General features: G+C 38.2%; 1 non-coding gene across 1 annotated transcript; it reads right to left on the minus strand.

The window, feature by feature from the left end:
- Positions 1 to 13,275: 13,275 nt before the first annotated feature.
- On the minus strand, positions 13,276 to 13,383 carry LOC112746648 (small nucleolar RNA R71). Its single transcript, XR_003174519.1, has one exon. It is a non-coding gene; the product is annotated as a small nucleolar RNA R71 (small nucleolar RNA).
- Positions 13,384 to 23,038: the final 9,655 nt, after the last annotated feature.

A 23,038-nucleotide genomic window follows, 5' to 3' on the forward strand; every position in this document is an offset into this window, starting at 1 on the left:
TATCATATTTAAATTTTTACTTTAATTTATGTTATGTATGTGATGATGATTAAATAAATTTTAAAATTTAATTTTATTTATTGAATTTTAATAATTATAAAGACGGATAGAGACGAAATGAGTTAAAATTCAGCATTTTATTACACGCGAATAAAAGAAAAGCAGGTTCTATGTAAATTATTATACGACGAGACAAAATCGGATAAAGCAAAAATCTGTCCCAACCCATTCCGTTGCCACCCTAATAAGAGTTTGCGAATTTGACAACTTGTATGGCGTTGGCGTTGAGGGTTGGTAAGTTGGAAACCAGCATGTCATCCAACCGTAAGAGAAGTGTCAGCAGCAGCAACAGTGGCCACGTGTATCAATGACAGCATGCCACGTCGCAAGCATAGAAGCAGGAGAGGACAAAGCCAATGGAAAGCATCATAGGACACTTCGGTATAGCCACTTGGAAACGAATTTTAAGGATAGCACTCAATGCCTCAATGGAGCAAAGGGATTTTGATGGACAAGGGTCCCACATGCTCACCCACGCCTCAAAGGCTTAAAACCCCACTCACTCACTCTCTCACTCCAAAAACTCTCAACCGAGGTCCCCCATATATGGAACATTATATATTGTTTGACTTATGCTACTTTCCTTTCATTTTTCAAGTAAAGGCATAGCAAGACTAAGATTACTCTTTTTTAAATTTAGCTCATTTATGCTCTAAAGATACATGTAAAGAATATAATAACAGAAAATTTTAAAGATTATTGTAATCATTATATTAGAAATATAAAAAAAAGTTAAATTTTTAATAATTTTTAGTCAAACATTTCTGATCTTTTTATAGTATTTTTAAAATATTTTCTTAGGACTAAAAATATTCGTGGTGCAATTTGAATCAATTGTGAGTTAAAAATTCATTCGATCTGAATACTAATTTTATTTACAGTATAGTTTTAATGGATTATTTTTAGAAAATCAAATCCAATTTCAAAAGGTTTGGATTTAACAGAATTTACGATTTCGTAAATTTAAAAAATTAAATATATATATATATATATAACGAGTCTTAATATCAAATTTTAAATAACCAATAATGTCATAATAAGTCCCAACAATATCTTAAAAAACTAATAGTAACATAACAATAGAAATAAAATTATAGATTAGTTTAAAAAAATCTTATTTTCAATTAATAAAATATTCACTAAATAATAATACATAAATAACATAAAAATTTATAACAAATTAAACATATTATAAGTAAAATTTTAAATATAATAATAAAATAATAATATTATAGCACATTGTACGATTTGGATTGGATTGGATCCGTTTTAAGAAGTAGATCTGAAATTCGATCAAATCCATGCAGTTTGCCAAAAATAGAATCCAATTAAATTCAAATTAGTGCGGTTATAATCGATTTTCGATTTGGATTAGATAAGTGATTTAATTTTGATCAATTTGGATTTAAACACCTCTATTTAGGACATAAATTAACAATTAGCAAAATTCTTTTTTTTATACTAGATTTGTTCCGTTCTGTATGAAGCTGCGGAGTTATAGCGATTCCTTCCGAGCAATGCGTTGCTTGATTTGAGGAGCTATACGTCAGCTTGGTTTGAACACCGCGGCAAAAATACCTGCAAAAGATACTCCGACAATCAAGTCAAAAAAAGTGCTTAAATAAGATATTATTAAGTTATAAATAAGCTTTGTGGAACCTGTCTTTCCTGAGGTTATGTCTTCGTTTATATAGACGATTTGTATACTAATTCTTTGAGTTTGTTCGAGATTCCAGGTAGGGGTACTGGTGCCGTTTTCTTCGGTAACGACTTGTTGATAATCTTTGACTGAAAATGTCTCGGAACCGATTTTACTGTTATTGCGGCCGAGTTATTCGGTTTGTTATTATTTGATTTGTTAGCCGAGGTATAGGAGACATATCATAGCCCCAAGCTTGTCTTGGTTAGAAGAAACGAAGGCGAGCTTAAATTTCGCATATACCTCGGCCATGGATATTGTGTTGTGTTAGTGCACCTCAGCCCCCAAGCTCTGCTTAGTTCTGTACAGAATTTGAAACGGTTTGCATTTAATGTGTGTCTTGCTTCTCGCGCTTGTTGGATTGATTGATGTGAAACGTGGTGCGCGTTTCTAGGTACCCTTGACCATTGGATTTTTACGTGAATTATAGCTATTCTTTGAAGGGTTGAGATTAAAAACCTTTCGTTGGTAACCGTTTATCCACTTCCATGTTAACTGTGTTTGTAACCCTTGCCTTAATTTTTAGACATCATAGATTTCCTGTGTAATCTTCTTTGACTTGTCATAGAATGAGTAAAAAAGGTGAGTGTTAATCTTCTCTTCGTGGTTTTTCTGCTTAACTTCTTTTCTGCTTCTGACGATGGAGAAAGAAAAAGTAGTGGTTGATGAAAATGATCCTTGTAACTGGGTTGATTCCAAAGTTAGGAGTTACGTTTCTCAGTTTGATGACGAGGAGTCTGTGAAAATGCGGGGTTCAAATTTGTGTGTCAGGGAGGTTAGTCAGATTAGGATAGAGATTTTACCTTGCAAGAGGGATGATCGTGTATGCGAGCATTTGTGTGACTGGTCTTACTTTTACATGTATAGCTGCTTATTTACAGAGTTAGGTGTTAGGGTTCCTTTCATTGATTTTGAGTGTGGTATATTATACTGGCTAAATTGTGCTCCAACCCAGCTGCATCCGAATTCCTGGGCTTTCCAAGTGTTAATGGACATGTTAGAATATCCTCCTTCCCTTAGATTATTTTTTTTTCTTTATTTCAAGCTAAAGGATTTGGGCGTGGGTTGTGGGTTAATCTAAGTAGTCATCATGGTCATTCAATTTTTGCTTTGTATAAGTCATCCTTTAAGGACTTCAAAACCATGTTTGTTAAAGTTAGGAGTGCGGAGGAAGACTTTCCTTTTTATGTAAATGAGTATCTTGAGGTTGTTGAGGTTAAGGGCGGGTCCTCAGCTACATTGTAGATGGTTGAGTCTGCCTATGAGTCTAAAAAAAAAAGTTGCACGGTTATGTTGAAGACAAACATGCTAGGTCATTGTGGGCTAAGCTTTTCCCTTTTATGACCTTGGCTGATGAACTCTACCGCTTTCCTGAGGATATGAAAATGATCAATGAGGTCGGTCGTGCAGGAACAAGTAGATTCCTTCAAGTACAAATAGTGATTTGCATCTCTTTTCCATTTTATGGTAGATTGCGTTGTGATTTTCATTTCTTTTTTTTTTCATAGGTGATTGGTCCCCATATCGTGGCTATTGGTAGGACACAAGAGCTTGCTCTTGAAAAGGAGGAAAGAGAAGCTTTGAGTGTTGCTGAATTATCAACTGTCGTGCAGGAGAAGGAGAAAGTAATAATTGAGCTTTCTTCTTCTCTAAAACAGAAGGAGACGGAGCTTATTGAGGAAAGACGTCTTCAGCTAGGCTGAGAATGATCAATTGACGGCTAGGCTGAAGGAGTTGAAGACCGAGGTTTATGAAGCCTTTGTACAAGGTTCGACCGAGCTGTATCTCAAGCCAAAGTCCTTTTTCTTGAGGCAGATGTTATGAAGCTTGATGCGACTAAAGTGGTTGTGAATAATGAGTTAGTTGATGATGATGCCATGGTGGAGAAAGAGAGCGAGAGCGCAAGCATCAGTGATAAAGCAGAATAGTTTGAATATCTTTTCAGTTTGCTTTTTGTTAAATGTGTTGGAAAACTGTTGCTGTATTTAGCAGTTGATTTGGACAATTGCCAAGTATGAATCTCGGTTTCTTTTGACTTAAAGTATTTGCAATTATATTTGTGATTCGGTTTTCTGATTATACTTTTGCAGCAATATAGATAATAGACATAGAAGTAGTAGTAGAATGAAATATATTGCATGTATTTACATTGGAATTGTAGCGTCCGACCTCATTAAAACCCCCTTTGAGTAAAAACCCATTTTTAGGGAAAACCTTCAAAACGGGAAAAAGAGTACCTTCATCCGCTCTTACTGAGATTGTTTTATGACTCGTACAACTTCAAAGAAGAAATATTCCAGGACCTTGACATGGGATCTTCCCTAAGTGACTCTAACTTATAAGCCCCCATTTCGAGGACTTTGATAACTCGGAATGGGCCTTCCCAGTTTGCTGCGAGTTTACCGTGCACTAGAGGTCTTTGTGCTTCTTTTGTTCGTCGAAGGACGAGGTCTCCTTCCTGGAAAGCTCGGGGAATTATCATTTTGTTGTGCCTTTTTTCTATGAGCTGTTTCATTGCACGCTGCTTTATAGCTGCTATTTCTCTTTCTTCTTCTATGAGGTTCAGGTCGGCCTTTCTTGTGTTGATATTATGATTGTGATCATATAATTCAGCTCTTAGGGTTGGGGTGCCGACTTCGACAGGTATTGATGCGTGAGCATCTTATGCCCTTTTTTCTAGTATTTTCTAGTTGTTTTTAGTTAGATTTTTTTAAGTTTTATTATATTTTAGTGCAAAAATCCTCTTTGGATGCTACTTTGAATTGTTTTGGTGTTTTTATAATTTCAGGTGAATTTTGGGCAAATTTGGCAGAGTTTTATGCAACAACGAAGAAAGGATAGCAGATGTTGTCAACCCTAACCTCCTGTCATTCCAATGAGTGTAACCTGAGTTACAAAGATCCAATTGATGCGGTCTCAACGGCGTTAGAAATCCAAATTTCAGAGATTTTCAACGATATATAATAGTCTATACTTTTTTTCTGCAATCACTGCCAAATCTGGTGCTAAACGTCGAGCCTGGCGTTTAGTGCCCAAGAAGGACAGACCAGCGCCAAAAACTTCCCCCTGCCGGCACTAAACGCCCACCTGGCGCTGAGCGCCAGTAGAGAACCTTAGCATACACGAATTTTGACCCCCTTTGGGACATTCAAACACCCATTATTGGCATTAAACGCCAGCAGCAGCTGAATCACTCCTGTTTGGGCCTCTCAAGTGGATTTAGCACTTCTTAGCCTATTTTATTTTCTCTTTGTAATTTTTATTTACAAATAAAATCTTTTAGGTCTAGAATTTATTATTAGGTTAGTATTTAAGGAATAAGATCCACCCTTTAGAGGGCATGAAGGATCTTCTTCCTTCCGCACTTTTCAGAATCCTGTTTTCTCTGTAAGTTATGAGCAACTAAATATCTTGGTTAAGGTTAGGAGCTCTGTTTATTTCTATGGATTAAGATTAGTATTCTTCTATTTTAATTTATGTTTGATTCAATTCTAAGGTGTTGTTTTCATTCTTAATCTGATGAACTGAGTGGAACGAGAGTATGACCCTTTTCTACATGAGTTCTTGTGATTCTCGAGAGAGTTATCTCGCTTGAACTACATCTTGAAAACACTCCTCCTAAATTATTAGTTACATGAACTAATTGGGATATGTGACATATAATCCTGTTAGCTTTGGGTAATTAGGTTTTTGTGGCCATAAACTAGTTTTCTGAACTTCACCATCTAATCTGAATTGAGTGACCACGAGAGTGGCATTTGATGAGGCTTAGAGCATATTAAATCACTAAGAGATTAGGGTTTAATCACTTATGGTTTGTCATAGAATGAATCATTCATTGTTAAAATAGTTGGTAAGACGTTTTAATCCGAAAAAGTAAACATCTGCAAGACCTTAACTGTTTTCTCACATTGTTTTCACACTGAACTATTTATTGCTTTCTTTATTTCTATTGTTCATTGTTTTATGCGTTTTATACCAACAACTCTCTTTTACTATTTGCCTGACTAAGTTCAATAGGACAATCATTGCTTGCTCAGTCCGACAATCCTCGTGGGATCAACCCTCACTCACCTGAGGTATTACTTGGATGACTCGGTGCACTTGCCGGTTAAGTTATACGAGTTCTAATTTCGCACACCAGGTATCAATGCTTCAGCTCCATAGACTAATTTGAAAGGGGTTTCTCCCGTAGATGATTGAATGATTGTGTTATAGCCCCATAGAATTTCTGGGATAAGGTCAGCCCATTCTCCTTTTGCATCATTGAGTTTCTTCTTTATTTCCAGCAATATGACTCGGTTAGCTGCTTCTACTTGCCCATTGTTTTGTGGGTTTTCAACCGAACTAAAATGGTGTTTAATATTGAAATTTTGTAAAAATGACGCAAGTTTATAGTCGGTAAATTATCTGCCATTATCGGATATTATTTCACTTGGTATACCGTACCTACAGATAATGTTTTTCCATAAGAAATATCTCACCTTTTTAGCTGTTATGCGTGCCAGTAGCTGTGCTTCTATCCATTTTGATAAATAGTCTATTAAGACCAAAAGAAATTTTACCTGTGTTGGCGCTTTCGGGAAGGGTCCTAGGATATCTAGTCCCCATATGTAGAATGGCCAGCTTACCTCGATAGTATGTAATTTCTCGGCTGGTGTTATTGTGATAGTGGCGTGCCTCTGACAATTTTCGCATGTCTTTACCTTGGTGATGCAGTCTCTTTTCATGGTCGGCCAACAGTATCCTGCTCGGAGGATTTTGGTAGCTAGAGCACGGCCTCCGATATGGTTTCTGCATACACCTTCATGTGTTTCTGCCATGACTACATCGACCTCTTCCTTGCTGAGGCATCTGAGCAGTGGTTTTGAGAAACCTCGCCTGTATAAACTGTTTGCGATGCTTATGTAAAAACTTGCTCTTCGTCGGAAGAGCTGGGGATTTGATTCTCCTTTCGGGATAGTTCCTGGATTGATATACTCAAGAAAAGGTGTTCTCCAATCTCTTACCTGTGTGATGCTCAATATGCAAGTTAGTTCAAAGCTTGGTTTTTCAAGTATTAATTGTGATAATATTGGTGTGTGCGTTGCTGGCTTAGTGGTAGCCAGTTTAGACAGTACATCGGCTCTAGTTTTTTGCTCCCTATGCACATGAATAATTTTGAATTTATCGAATTTTGAAATGAGATCTTTTTCTATGAGCCAATATTGCTCCAGCAAAGGATCTCTTACCTGGAAGTTTCCTTTAACTTATTATACGACCGGTAAGGAGTCGCAGTAAGACCGTGAGTCAAGATATTTGGAGACTTTGGATGAGCTTTAATCCTGCCAGCAGAGCCTCGTATTCTGCTTGGTTGTTGCTTGCTATAAAGGAGAATTATAGTGACTGTTCCGCTATCACTCTGTCTCTATCCTTTAGTAATACTCCTACTCCGCTTCCTTCGCAGTTTGATGCTCCATCTACATGTAGCTTTCAATTTGGCTTCTCAGTTGTATTTCGGTAGTAAGCTCAGAAACGAAATTAGCCAGTATTTGTGATTTCAAGGTCGGCCTTGACTAATATTGAATATCAAACTCGAAGAGTTTGATGGACCATTTGATCAATCGTCCAGCTAACTCGGGTCTGGTCAAAATTTGTCTCAAAGGTTGATCCGTTCTAACTATTATTGTGTGGCTTTGGAAATAGTGCCTTAATCTCCTTGCTGTGGTGACCAAAGCCAATGCCAGTTGTTCTATCTTCGGATACTTTGTTTCCGCCGATTGTAAGACTTTGCTGACGAAGTATACATGTTTCTGGACTTTTCCTATTTCAACAACAAACAGCAAACTTATAGCATGGTTAAAAATTGATAAATATAAATGTAATGGTTTACCAGTATCTGGCTTCTCGAGTATTGGAGGCGATGATAGGATGTCTTTCAGCTCAACAAAGGATTTTTCGCAGTCTTCATTCCATGTGAACTGTTTGTTATTAGATATGGTCTAAAAAAATGATATGATCGGTTTGCTATCACGGATAGTGGTGCGCGAAATTAGAACTCGCACAACTTCACCGGCAAGTGCACCGGGTTGTCCAAGTAATACCTCAGCTGAGTGAGGATCGATCCCACGAGGATTGTTGGATTGAGCAAGCAATAGTTATCTTGCTGGACTTAGTCAGGCAAAAAGTAAAGAGAATTATTGTTGTTGTAAGCGCATAAAATAAGAAAGTAAAGAAAAGCAATTAAAGATTGTTAAAGAGATAATATATGGAAGTAATTAAGGGTTCGGAGATGCTTATCTTTCCGGAGTAATACCTCTTACTGACTATTTTAACAATGAATGATTCATTCCATGACAAATTGTAAATGATTAAACCCCAATTCCTTGGAAATTTAATCTCCTCTGATTCTCATCAAAAGCCAGGGTCAGTGGTCATTCGATTCGAACGAGGCTGAAGCTCATTATTCTAGTTTAGCGCCACAAAAATCTTAATTATCCAAAACTGACAGGATTTCATGTCACATATCCCAATCAGCCGCAGGTAACCCTCAGTTTAGGAGGAGTATTTTCAAGCTGTAGCTCAAGCGACCTTGGTTAGAGTATCACAAAGAGCTCATGTAGAATCAGGGGTCATACTTCCATTCCACCCCAGATTCATAGGATTAAGAACGAAAACAACACCTTAGAATTGAATCAAATATTAATTAAAAGAGAAGAGTAATAATATTAATTCAAAGGAATAAGCAGAGCTCCTAACCTTAACCAGGAGGTTTAGTTACTCATAACTTTTACAGAGAAAATAGAGTAAAGAGGATTTGTCTGTCTCCCCTCCCGGGAGATGTGATCCTTAGAAGGAAGGAAGTCCCTTATTTATAGTAAAAATATCTAAGACTAAACCTAAAAGATGTTAATTTAAATTTAAAATTTACAAGGATAAGATAAGATAAGCTAAGGAGTGCTAAAATCTACTTTGGAGCCCACTTGGTGAGTGTTTGGGCTGATGCCTGGCGTTCAACTTGGATTCTGGGCATTCAACGCTGGTCCCTGCTCCCTGGTTGGCGTTCAACGCCAGTTTTGGGCGTTCAACTTGGGAGGTTGGTCCTTCTTGGGTGTTAAACGCCCATGCTTGGCGTTTAACGCCAGTTTTGGCAGTCATTATGGAAGAGAAGTATAGACTATTATATATTGCTGGAAAGCTCTGAAATTAGCTTTCCAACGCCTTTGAGATCGCGTTAATTGGACCTCTTCAACTCAAGATATGCTTGTTGGAATGCACGGAGGTCATGATTGACAGCATCTGCTATCCTTTCTTCGTCTCTGAACAAGATTCTGCCAAATTCGCCCAAAATTTACCTAAAATCATAGAAATAACACAAAAAACTCAAAGTAGCATCTAAAAGATGAATTTTGTACTAAAACATACTAAAAATGAATAAAATATAACCAAAAACACTAAGAAAATGCTATGAAAAAGGGTATAAGATGCTCTATCATCAGGTAGAAAGCATGACAGTGCTGCCACTCTTCCTGCCAGTTGTTGAACTTCTTTTATTGTTTTCGAATTTGTCATGTTCAGTATAGCGTCACACTTTTTTGAATTTGCTTCAATCCCTCGTGAGGTCAGCATAAATCCGAGGAACTTCCCTCTTTGTACTCCGAAGGCATATTTCTCCGGGTTCAGCCTCATGTTGTAAGCTCGGATTTGTTCAAAAATTTTTAATAGGTTGTCGCAGTGCGAGCTTTGTGCTGAAGTTTTTGCTACCATATCGTCTACATAAATTTTCATGTTCCGTCCTATTTGCTGTTTGAACACCTTGTCCATTAGTCTTTGATATGTGGCACTGATGAGCGGATAATTTATACGCTTTTTGGCATTATTTTTACATAGTTTTTAGTATGATTTAGTTAGTTTTTAATATATTTTTATTAGTTTTTAAATAAAAATCACATTTCTGGACTTTACTATGAGTTTGTGTGTTTTTCTGTGATTTCAGGTATTTTCTGGCTGAAATTGAGGGACTTGAGCAAAAATCAGATTCAGAGGTTGAAGAAGGACTCCAGATGCTGTTGGATTCTGACCTCCCTGCACTCAAAGTGGATTTTCTGGAGCTACAAGAGTCCAAATGGCGCGCTCTCAAATGCGTTAAAAAGTAGACATCCAGGGATTTCCAGTAATATATAATAGTCCATACTTTGCCCGAGTTTAGATGACGCAAACTGGCGTTCAACGCCAGTTCTCTGCCCTATTTTGGAGTTAAACGCCAGAAACAGGTTGCAAAGCAGAGTTAAATGCCAGAAACAAGTTACAAACTGGCGTTCAACTCCAAGGAAGACCTCTACACGTGAAAGTCAATGCTCAGCCCAAGCACACACCAAGTGGGCCTTAGAAGTTGATTTCTACATCATTTACTTATTTCTATAAACCCTAGTAACTAGTTTAGTATAAATAGGACTTTTTACTATTGTATTTACATCTTTGGATTATCCTTTGATCACATTTTGGAGGCTGGCCTCTCGGCCATGGCTGGACCTTCATCACTTATGTATTTTCAACGGTAGAGTTTCTACACACCATAGATTAAGGTGTGGAGCTCTGCTGTTCCTCATGAATTAATGCAAAGTACTATTATTTTTCTATTCAACTCAAGCCTATTTCTTATCTAAGATATACACTTGTTCTTCAACCTGAGGAAGGTGATTATCCGTGACACTCATCATCATTCTCACCTATGAACGCGTGCCTGATAACCACGTCCGTTCTACTTGTAATAGCTTAAGTGCGTATCTCTTAGCCTCCTGGTTCATGACGCCTGGTTGCCTCGCCTGACAACCGAGCTTTCCATTCCATGAGATCAGAGTCTTCGTGGTATAGGCTAGAATTATTGGCAGCCATTCTTGAGATCCGGAAAGTCTAAACCTTGTCTGTGGTATTCCGAGTAGGATCCAGGAAGGGATGGTTGTGACGAGCTTCAAACTCGCGAGTGCTGGGCGTAGTGACAGATGCAAAAGGATTACGGAATCCTATTCCAGTATGATCGAGAACCGATAGATGAATAGCCGAGCGGTGACAGCGCATTTTGGACCATTTTCACTGAGAGGACGGGATGTAGCCATTGACGACGGTGATGCCCTACATAAGCTTGCCATGGAAAGGAGTAGGAATGATTGGATGAAGACAGCAGAAAAGCAGAGGTTCGGAAGGAACAAAAGCATCTCTATACAGTTATCTGAAACTCTCACTAATGAATTACATAAGTATCTCTATCCCCTTTTATATTTTAATTATGTTTTAATTATCAATTCTCTATAACCATTTGAATCCGCCTGACTGAGATTTACAAGGTGACCATAACTTGCTTCAAGCCGACAATCTCCGTGGGATCGACCCTTACTCACGTAAGGTTTATTACTTGGACGACCCAGTGTACTTGCTGGTTAGTTGTGCGAAGTTGTGACAAAGTGTGTGAATTACGTTCCGAGCACCAAGTTTTTGGCGCCGTTGTTAAGGATGACAATTTCGTGCACCAAGTTTTTGGCGCCGTTGTCGGGGATTGTTCGAGTTTGGACAACTGACGGTTCATCTTGTTGCTCAGATTAGGTAATTTTATTTTATTTTTAAGATTTTTTATTTCTTATTTTTGAAAATAATAAAAAAAATCTTCTTTTTCGTTCTTCCCAAAATAATTTTCGAAAAAAATACAAAAAAAAATTAATAAAATCATAAAAACCAAAAATATTTTGTATTTCTTGTTAGAGTCTTATGTCAAGTTTTAAGTTTGGTGTCAATTGCATGTTGTTAATTTTTTTCTTAATTTTTGAAAATTCATGCATAATGTTCTTCATGATCTTCAAGTTGTTCTTGATAAATTTCCTTGTTTGATCTTTGCATTTTCTTGTTTTGTGTCTTTTCTTGTTTTTCATATGCATTTTCAATTTGTTAGTGTCTAAACATTGAAAATTTCTAAGTTTGGTGTCTTGCATGTTTTTCTTTTCTTAAAAATTTTCAAAAATAAGTCTTGATGTTCATCTTGATCTTCAAAGTGTTCTTGGTGTTCATCTTGACATTCAAAGTGTTATTGCATGCATTAGTTGTTTTGATTCATAATTTTTATGTTTTGTTTCAATTTAGTATTTTTCTCTCTCATCATTAAAAATTCAAAAATAAAAATATATCTTTTCTTGTTTTACTCATAAATTTCAATTCCAAAATTCTATCTTTTCAAATCTTTTTCAAAAATAAAATCTTTTTCATTTATTTTTATATATTTTCGAAATTTTTTTTTAAAAAAAAATTGATTTTCAAAATCTTTTTCCTATTCTTACTTCTTATTTTCGAAAATCTCACTAACATTTAATTTTTAGATTCAAAAATTTCAAGTTGTTACTTGCCTATTAAGAAAGGTTCGATCTTTAAATTTTAAAATCATATCTTTTTGTTTCTTGTTAGTCAAGTAATCAACTTTAATTTCAAAAATCAAATCTTTTTAAATTTCGTTTTTAAACCTTTTTCAAAATGATTTTCAATCATATCTTTTTCAAAATCTTTTCTAACTTCTTATCTTTTCAAAATTGATTTTCAAATTTTTTTTCAATTAACTACCTGACTTTTTGTTTGATTTTAAAAGTTTACTATTTCAATCATATCTTTTTTAAAACCACCTAACTACTTTTCTCTCTCCTAATTTTCGAAAATCACCTCCCTCTTTTTCAAAAATCTTTTTAATTAATTAATTATTTCTTCTAACTTTTTCGAATACTAATTAATAAATAAAATAAAAACAAAAGTTTTTTTCTTTTTTTCTTCTTCTAATTTTCAAAATTCTCTCCCCCTCATCTCTTTTTAATTATTTTATCTATCTACTAACACTTCTCTTCTTCTTAAAAATTCGAACCCTCTCTCTCTTTCTGTGTTCGAATTCTTTTTCTTCTCTTCTACTCACATAAAGGAACCTCTCTACTGTGGCAAAGAGGATCCCTATTATTTTCTGTTCCCTTCTTTTTCATATGAGCAGGAGCAAGGACAATAACATTCTTGTTGAAGCTGATCCTGAACCTGAAAGGACTCTGAAGAGGAGGCTAAGGGAAGCTAAAGCACAAATCTCTGGAGAAAATCTGACAGAAATTTTCGAAAAAGAAGGAGACATGGCCGAAAATAATAACAATGCAAGGAAGATGCTTGGTGACTTTACTGCACCAAATTCCAATTTACATGGAAGAAGCATCTCAATCCCTGACATTGGAGCAAATAATTTTGAGCTAAAGCCTCAATTAGTTTCTCTGATGCAACAGAATTGCAAGTTTCATGGACTTCCATCCGAAGATCCTTTTCATTTCTTAACTGAATTCTTGCAGATCTATGATACTGTTAAGACCAATGGGGTTGATCCCGAAGTCTACAGGCTTATGCTTTTCCTGTTTGCTGTAAGAGACAGAGCTAGAATATGGTTGGACTCTCAACCTAAAGACAGCCTGAACTCTTGGGATAAGCTGGTCACGGCTTTCTTAGCCAAGTTCTTTCCTCCTCAAAAGCTTAGCAAGCTTAGAGTGGATGTTCAAACCTTCAAACAGAAAGAAGGTAAATCCCTCTATGAAGCTTGGGAGAGATACAAGGAACTGACCAAAAAGTGTCCTTCTGACATGCTTTCAGAATGGACCATCCTGGATATATTCTATGATGGTCTGTCTGAATTATCTAAGATGTCATTGGACCATTCTGCAGGTGGATCCATTCACCTAAAGAAAACGCCTGCAGAAGCTCAGGAACTCATTGACATGGTTGCAAATAACCAGTTCATGTACACTTCTAAAAGGAATCCTGTGAGTAATGGGACGCCTCAGAGGAAGGGAGTTCTTGAAATTGATGCTCTGAATGCCATATTGGCTCAGAATAAAATATTGACTCAGTAAGTCAATATAATTTCTCAGAGTCTGAATGGATTGCAAGCTGCATCCAACAGTATTCAAGAGGCATCTTCTGAAGAAGAAGCTTATGATCCTGAGAACCCTGCAATAGCAGAGGTGAATTACATGGGGAAACCCTATGAAAATACCTATAATCCTTCATGGAGAAATCATCCAAATTTCTCATGGAAGGATCAACAAAAGCCTCAACCAGGCTTTAATAATGGTGGAAGAAACAAGTTTAGCAATAGCAAACCTTTTCCATTATCCACTCAGCAACAGACAGAGAATTCTGAGCAGAATCCATCTAGCTTAGCAAACATAGTCTCTGATCTATCTAAGGCCACTCTAAGTTTCATGAATGAAACAAGGTCCTCCATTAGAAATTTGGAGACACAAATGGGCCAGCTGAGTAAAAGGGTCACTGAAACTCCTCCCAGTACTCTCCCAAGCAATACAGAAGAGAATCCAAAAAGAGAGTGCAAGGCCATTACCTTACTTAGTGTGGCCGAACCCAAAGAGGAGGAGGAGGACGTGAATCCTAGTGAGGAAGACCTCCTGGGACGTCCAGTGACCAATAAAAAGTTCCCCTTTGAGGAACCAAAGGAATCTGAGGCTCATACAGAGACCATAGAGATTATATTCAACTTACTTCTACCCTTCATGAGCTCTGATGAGTATTCTTCCTCTGAAGAGGATGAGGACATTACTGAAGAGCAAGTTGCTAAGTACCTTGGTGCAATCATGAAGCTGAATGCCAAATTATTTGGAAGTGAGACTTGAAAAGATGAACCTCCCTTGCTCACCAATGAACTGAATGTATTGGATAGGCAGAAATTACCTCAAAAGAAACAGGATCCTGGTAAATTCTTAATACCCTGTACCATAGGCACCATAACCTTTGAGAAGGCTCTGTGTGACCTGGGGTCAGGCATTAACCTTATGCTACTCTCTGTAATGGAGAAACTTGGGATCTTTGAGGTGTAAGCTACCAGAATCTCATTAGAGATGGCAGATAACTCAAGAAAACAGGCTTATGGACTAGTAGAGGACGTGTTAGTAAAGGTTGAAGGCCTTTACATCCCTATTGATTTCATAATCCTAGACACTGGGAAGGATGAGGATGAATCCATCATCCTTGGAAGATCCTTCCTAGCCACAACAAGAGCTGTGATTGATGTGAACAGAGGAGAATTGGTCCTTCAACTGAATGAGGACAACCTTGTGTTTAAAACTCAAGGATCTCCTTCTGTAACCATGGAGAGGAAGCATGAAAAGCTTCTTTCACTGCAGAGTCAACCAAAACCCCCACAGTCAAACTCTAAGTTTGGTGTTGGGAGGCCATAACCAAACTCTAAGTTTGGTGTTGGGAGGTCCCAACCTTGCTCTGATTATCTGTGAGGCTCCATGAGAGCTCACTGTCAAGCTATTGACATTAAATAAGCGCTTGTTGGGAGGCAACCCAATGTTATTTAATTATATCTATTTATTTTCTATTGTTATTCTATGTTTTTTTTAGGTTGATGATCATGTGGAGTCACAAAAACTACTGAAAAATCAAAAATAGAATGAAAAACAGCATTAAAAATAGCACACCCTGGAGGAGGAGCATTCTGGCATTTAAATACCAGAAACAAGCATCTGTCTGGCGTTTAACGCCAGAAACAAGCATCAAGCTGGCGTTAAACACCAGAAACAAGCACCAGACTGGCGTTTAACGCCAGAACAGAGCATGGAAGTGCCGTTTAACGCCAGAAACAAGCAGCAGTCTGGCGTTAAACGCCAGGATTGCACACTAAGGGCGTTCTGTACACCTCAACGGAGCAGGGATGTTAAGTCCTTGACCCCACTAGATCTGTGGACCCCACAGGATCCCCACTTTTTCTTCTCTCCTCTTCACACCTTTTCATAACTCTCTTCCCCAAATACCCTTCACCAATCACCTCAATCACTCTTCCCCATCACCTCTTCACCACTCACATTCATCATCTCTTCCCCAAAAACCCCACCTACCTCCAAAATTTAAACTCTTCTCCCTCCCAAACCCAACCCTAAACCTTCCCCCACTCCTATATAAACCCCTCATTCCTTCTTCATTTTCACACAACACAACCCTTTCTTCTTCCCATTGGCCAAATACACACCTCTCTCCCTCTCCTCCATTTTTCTTCTTCTACTCCCTCTTCTCTTCTTTTGCTCGAGGACGAGCAAACCTTCTAAGTTTGGTGTGGTAAAAGTATTGCTTTTTGTTTTTCCATAACCATTTATGACACCTAAGGCCAGAGAAACCTCTAGAAAGAGGAAAGGGAAGACAATTGCTTCCACCTCTGAGTCATGGGAGATGGAGAGATTCATCTCAAAGGTTCATCAAGACCACTTCTATGAAGTTGTGGCCAAGAAGAAAGTGATCCCTGAGGTTTCTTTCAAGCTCAAAAAGAATGAGTATCCGGAGATCCGACTTGAGATCCAAAGAAGAGGTTGGGAAGTTCTCACCAACCCTATTCAACAAGTCGGGATCTTAATGGTTCAAGAGTTCTATACAAATGCATGGATCACTAGGAACCATGATCAAAGTGTGAACCCGAATCCAAAGCATTGGCTTACCATGGTTTAGGGGAAATACTTAGATTTCAGTCCGAAAAATATAAGGCTGGCGTTCAACTTGCCAATGATGGAAGAAAACGCACGCCCCTACACTAGAAGGGTCAACTTTGATCAAAGGTTGGACTAAGTCCTCATGGACATATGTGTGGAAGGAGCTCAATGGAAAGTTGACTCAAGAGGCAAGCCGGTTCGATTGAGAATACTGGACCTTAAGCCTGTAGCTAGAGGATGGTTGGAGTTCATTCAACGCTCAATTATTCCTACTAGCAACCGGTCTGAAGTTACTGTAGACCGGGCCATCATGATCCATAGTATCATGATTGGGGAGGAAGTGGAAGTTCATGAGATTATACCTCAAGAACTCTACAAGGTGGCTGACAAGTCCTCCACTTTGGCAAGGTTAGCCTTTCCTCACCTCATTTACCACCTCTGCAATTCGGCTGGGATTGACATAGAGGGAGACATCCTCATTGAAGAGGACAAGCCCATCACTAAGAAAAGGATAGAGCAAACAAGAGATCATGGACCTCAACAAGAGCATGAGTAAATTCCTCACCATGAAATCCCTGAGATGCCTCTATTGGGAGCAAATTAACACCTCCCTAGGAGAATTAAGTTCCAACATGGGACAACTAAGGATGGAGCACTAAGGGCACTCCATCATCCTCCATGAGATTAGAGAAGATCAAAGAGCTATGAGGGAGGAGCAACAAAGACAAGGAAGAGACATAGAGGAGCTCAAGAGCACCATTGGTTCTTCAAGAAGAGGAAGACGCCACCCTCACTAAGGTGGATCCGTTCCTTAATCTCCTTGTTCTTATTTTCCTATTTTTTCGTTTACTATGCTTTGTGTTTATGTTTGTGTCTTATTACATGATCATTAGTATTTAAGTGTCTATGTCTTAAAGCTATAAATGTCCTATGAATCCATCACCTTTCATAAATGAAAAATGTTTTAATTACAAAAGAACAAGAAGTACATGAATTTCGAATTCATCCTTGAAATTAGTTTAATTATTTTGATGTGGTGACAATACTTTTTGTTTTCTGAATGAATGCTTGAACAGTGCATATGTCTTTTGATATTGTGGTTTATGAATGTTAAATATGTTGGCTCTTGAAAGAATGATGAAAAAGAAGAAGTGTTATTGATAATCTGAAAAATCATAAAAATTGATTCTTGAAGCAAGAAAAAGCAGTGAATACAAAAGCTTGCAGAAAAAAAATAAAAGAAAAAATAGTGAAAAAAAAAGAAAGAAAAAGAAAAAGCAAGCAGAAAAAGCCAAAAGCTCTTAAAACCAAAAGGCAAGAGCAAAAAGCCAATAGCCCTTAAAACCAAAAGTCAAGGGTAATAAAAAGGATCCAAGGCTTTGAGCATCAGTGGATAGGAGGGCCTAAAGGAATAAAATCCTGGCCTAAGCGGCTAAACCAAGCTGTCCCTAACCATGTGCTTGTGGCGTGAAGGTGTCAAGTGAAAACTTGAGACTGAGCGGTTAAAGTCGAGGTCCAAAGCAAAAACAGAGTGTGCTTAAGAACCCTGGACACCTCTAATTAGGGAGTTTAGCAAAGCTGAGTCACAATCTGAAAAGGTTCACCCAGTTATGTGTCTGTGGCATTTATGTATCTGGTGGTGATACTGGAAAACAAAGTGCTTAGGGCCACGGCCAAGACTCATAAAGTAGCTGTGTTCAAGAATCAACATACTGAACTAGGAGAATTAATAACACTATCTGAATTCTGAGTTCCTATAGATGCCAATCATTCTGAACTTCAATGGATAAAGTGAGATGCCAAAACTATTCAAGAGGCAAAAAGCTACTAGTCCCGCTCATCTGATTGGAGCTAAGTTTCATTGATATTTTGGAATTTATAGTATATTCTCTTCTTTTTATCCTATTTGATTTTTAGTTGCTTGGGGACAAGCAACAATTTAAGTTTGGTGTTGTGATGAGCGGATAATTTATACGCTTTTTGGCATTATTTTTACATAGTTTTTAGTATAATTTAGTTAGTTTTTAATATATTTTTATTAGTTTTTAAATAAAAATCATATTTCTGGACTTTACTATGAGTTTGTGTATTTTTCTATGATTTCAGGTATTTTCTGGCTGAAATTGAGGGACTTGAGCAAAAATCAAATTCAGAGGTTGAAGAAGGACTGCAGATGCTGTTGGATTCTGACCTCCCTGCACTCAAAGTGGATTTTCTGGAGCTACAGAAGTCCAAATGGCGCGCTCTCAAATGCGCTGGAAATTAGACATCCAGGGCTTTCCAGCAATATATAATAGTTCATACTTTTCCCGAGTTTAGATGACGTAAACTGGCGTTCAACGCCAGTTTCCTGCCCTATTCTGGAGTTAAACGCCAGAAACAGGTTGCAAAGCAGAGTTAAACGCCAGAAACAAGTTACAAACTGGCATTCAACTCCAAGGAAGACCTCTACACGTGAAAGCTTCAATGCTCAGCCCAAGAACACACCAAGTGGGCCCCGGAAGTGGATTTCTGCATCATTTACTTATTTTTGTAAACCCTAGTAACTAGTTTAGTATAAATAGGACTTTTTACTATTGTATTTACATCTTTGGATTATCCTTTGATCACGTTTTGGAGGCTGGCCTCTCGGCTATGCCTGGACCTTCATCACTTATGTATTTTCAACGGTAGAGTTTCTACACACCATAGATTAAGGTGTGGAGCTCTGCTGTTCCTCATGAATTAATGCAAAGTACTATTGTTTTTCTATTCAACTCAAGCCTATTTCTTATCTAAGATATACACTTGTTCTTCAACCTGAGGAAGGTGATGATCCGTGACACTCATCATCATTCTCACCTATGAACGCGTGCCTGACAACCACGTCCGTTCTACTTGCAATAGCTTAAGTGCGTATCTCTTAGCCTCCTGGTTCATGACGCATGGTTGCCTCGCCTGACAACCGAGCCTTCTATTCCATGAGATTAGAGTCTTCGTGGTATAGGCTAGAATTATTGGCAGCCATTCTTGAGATCCGGAAAGTCTAAACCTTGTCTGTGGTATTCCGAGTAGGATACGGGAAAGGATGGCTGTGACGAGCTTCAAATTCGCGAGTGCTGGGCATAGTGACAGACGCAAAAGGATTACGGAATCCTATTCCAGTATGATTGAGAACCGACAGATGAATAGCCGTGCGGTGACAGCACATTTTGGACCATTTTCACTGAGAGGACGGGATGTAGCCATTGACGACGGTGATGCCCTCCATAAGCTTGCCATGGAAAGGAGTAGGAATGATTGGATGAAGACAGCAGGAAAGCTGAGATTCGGGAGGAACAAAAGCATCTCTATACACTTATCTGAAACTCTCACTAATGAATTACATAAGTATCTCTATCCCCTTTTATATTTTAATTATGTTTTAATTATCAATTCTCTATAACCATTTGAATCCGCCTGACTGAGATTTACATGGTGACCATAGCTTGCTTCAAGCCGACAATCTCCGTGGGATCGACCCTTACTCACGTAAGGTTTATTACTTGGACGATTCAGTGCACTTGCTGGTTAGTTGTGCGAAGTTGTAACAAAGTGTGTGAATTACGTTCCGAGTACCAAGTTTTTGGCGCCGTTGTTAAGGATCACAATTTCGTGCACCAGGCACCTGCATTTTTTAGACTAAATGACATTACCTTATAACAAAAGTTACCATGTTCTATTATAAAAGCTATTTTTCTTTGATCTTCTGGGTGTACGAGGATCTGGTTATAAGCAGAGTATGCATCCATGAAGCTTAAGCTGTTAAATCCAGAAGCATTATCTACTAATTTGTCAATGCAAGGTAATGGATAAACATCTTTAGTGTAGGCTTTATTAAGATTTGTAAGACGCACATGTGCCATTTACCTGAGCTTTTCCTTACCATTACCACATTGGATAACCATGTGGTGAATTGAATTTCTTTGATGAATCCTGGATTGAGTAGCTTCTTGGTCTCCTTGAGAGATGCTTGCTTTTTTTTTGTTCCAAGGTTTCGCTTCTTCTGAGCTATAGATTGGACTGTTTTATTGATAGCCAACTTGTGGCAGATGACGTCCAGATCTATCCCGGGCATATCGGTGGGTGTCCAGGCAAACAGATCGGCATTGTCCCAGAGCACTGATATTAGCTTTGATCATTCTTCACCTTTAAGAGCTTCCCCTACATATGTGAACTGATTCTTTTTGTCGATTAGAGTAATCTTTTGGAGGTTGTCCATAGGCTGAGGTCTTTCATTAAAATCTTTCCTGGAGCTGAGTTCGGATAATGATAGTATTTCCTTTTTATTGTGGATTGCTTGTACTTGTGACGGTGGCTTTAGCTTTGTCATACTGTGTTTGAGGCTCACATTATAGCATTGCCGAGCTTCTTGGTGGTCGGCATGTACCGTTGCTACTTAATTTCCCTGTACCTGAAACTTAACACACAAATGTAAAGTAGATACCACTGCTCTGAAGGCATTCAGAGCAGGTCTTCCGAGAATAATATTATAAGGACTGGGGCAGTCAACTATGAGGTACTAAATATCAATAGTTTTGATAATGGGCTCTCGCCCATTGTTGTTTTTAACCATATATGGCCCTGTATTGGGACTCTTTCTCCGAAAAACCTAACCAGTTTTCTAGATGAAGGTTACATAGATTTTTTAGATAGTTTCATTTTTTGAAAAGTTGAATAAAATAATATGCAGTGCTACTACCTGGGTCTAATAATACGTTTCTTACCAACAATTCTCCTGCTTGGATAGAAATTACCACTGGATCATTGAGGTTTGGGCTTGATGAAGCGAGATCAGACTGAGTGAAGATTATCGCCATATGTGTTGTGTCCCTTTTATTCGGAGGTATTGTTCCCTCGATTGCCAACATCGACTGCTAACTTCGTTTGTGGGCTGTATTTGTTTGACCTCCTCCTGTGAATCCTCTGGATATATAGTTTATGACTCCCATTGGCGGATTGGAGTTAGTCCACTTGCCTTTTTCTTTTTCTTTTGGGGTCTGTTGGCGTTCTTCTCGATCTAGGTTGCTCTCCCTGTTCTTCCTTCCGTCCACATACTTGTCCAGAAGACCTTGTCACACTAGCCTATCAAGTAGGACTTTGGCTATTACACATTGATCTGTAGTGTGACCAAACTTCTGGTGAAAAGCACAATGCTTAGATTTGTCAACAAACCTCTGGTCTTGGTAGTTTCCTGCTCGGTTAGGTGGCTTTATTATTTTTGCGTGGAGGATTTCTTTTATTATGTTTCCTCTCTTGGTGTTGAACCTTGTGTAAGTGTCGAACTTTGGGGTGAGCTTGAATGGCTTCTTTAGTTCTTTGTTGTTTGGTGCTCTAAAGATTTTTTCTTCCTCCCTTCTGGGTTGTTGTTTGTCCATCCTCCGGGCTTCACGGAGTTCCTCGATTTTTATTTGGCCGGTGGCTTTTTCTCGAAATTCAGCTAATGTCTTTAGTTTTGTTACTGTAATTGTCTCTTAGAACTTGCCAGGTCAGAGGCTGCTTTTGAGGGCATGCAAGTGGACCTCTAGGCTTAAATCAGGAATTTCCATGGTCACCTTGGCAAACTGCGTCATATAGTTCTTTAAACTCTCATACTATCCCTGCTTGATGGTGCTTAGGTAGTCTGACCCATGCACATATATTTTTGATGCAGCAAAATAATCAATGAAATATCTCGCTAGTTCCTCGAAAGAAGAGATTGAACCTGTAGGCAACTTAGAAAACCAAAGTAATGCAGCACCATCTAGAAAAGTAAGAAAATCTCAACAAAGTATAGGCTCAAAGGCACCATTAAAGAACATCATAGATTGAAATTTCTTAATGTGGACACGGGGATCACCGAATCCATCGTATGACTTGAGAGCGATTGGTAGCACAAAGTTCTTCGTCATTTGAAATTTGACAATGTCCTCAGAGAAGGGTTGTCTATTGTCAGCTTTTCTTTTGGCAGGGTGATCTCTTGGGATTCTGCCTCTCATGATTGCGTATTGCCCAGGTTGGAGCTCTTGGGGTCTCCTTCGCCATGTTTTCTGTTTTGGCCTTTGGATGATAGTTTAGCTATCCTTCAGACTTCCGCCTAAAGTTTGGAAATTTGAGCTAGGAGCTCGGCTTGTGTGGGTTGTTGGACCCCGTTATCAGCCATACCTGAGGATTAGTAATCTTGCAAAAAGAGAGTGGAAAGCTAAAAGTGAGTTAAATTCAGTGGGGTTTCTATATCGAGCCCATGGTGGGCGCCAAATGTTCCGTTCTGTATGAAACTGCCGAGTTATAGTGATTCCTTCCGAGCAATGCATTGCTTGAACTAAGGAGCTATACGTTGGCTTGGCTTGAACATCGCGGCAAAAATACCTGCAAAAGATACTCCGACGCTCAAGTAAAAAAAAAGGTGCTTAAATGAGATATTATTAAGTTATAAATAAGCTTTGTGGAACCTATCTTTGCTGAGGTTATGTCTTCGTTTATATAGACGATTTATATACTGATTCTTTGAGTTTGTTTGAGATTCTAGATAGGGGTACTGGTGCCGTTTCATTTGGTAATGGCTTGTTGATAATCTTTGACTGATAGTGTCTCAGAACCGATTTTACTGTTATTGTGGTCGAGTTATTCGGTTTGTTATTATTTGATTTGTTAGCCGAGGTATAGGGGACGTATCAAGATTTAAGGTGTTTAAGGTGTAGATAAGAAGAAAGGAGATTTAAGGGGATTTTTTTTGTTTAAATTAAATAAATATAAAATTTAAGGAGATTTAAGGGGCCAATGAGTAATAGCTCAAATGGTATAG

The sequence above is a fragment of the Arachis hypogaea genome, chromosome 14, assembly GCF_003086295.3.
Source record: "Arachis hypogaea cultivar Tifrunner chromosome 14, arahy.Tifrunner.gnm2.J5K5, whole genome shotgun sequence".
In the NCBI taxonomy this organism is placed as follows: Eukaryota; Viridiplantae; Streptophyta; class Magnoliopsida; order Fabales; family Fabaceae; genus Arachis; species Arachis hypogaea.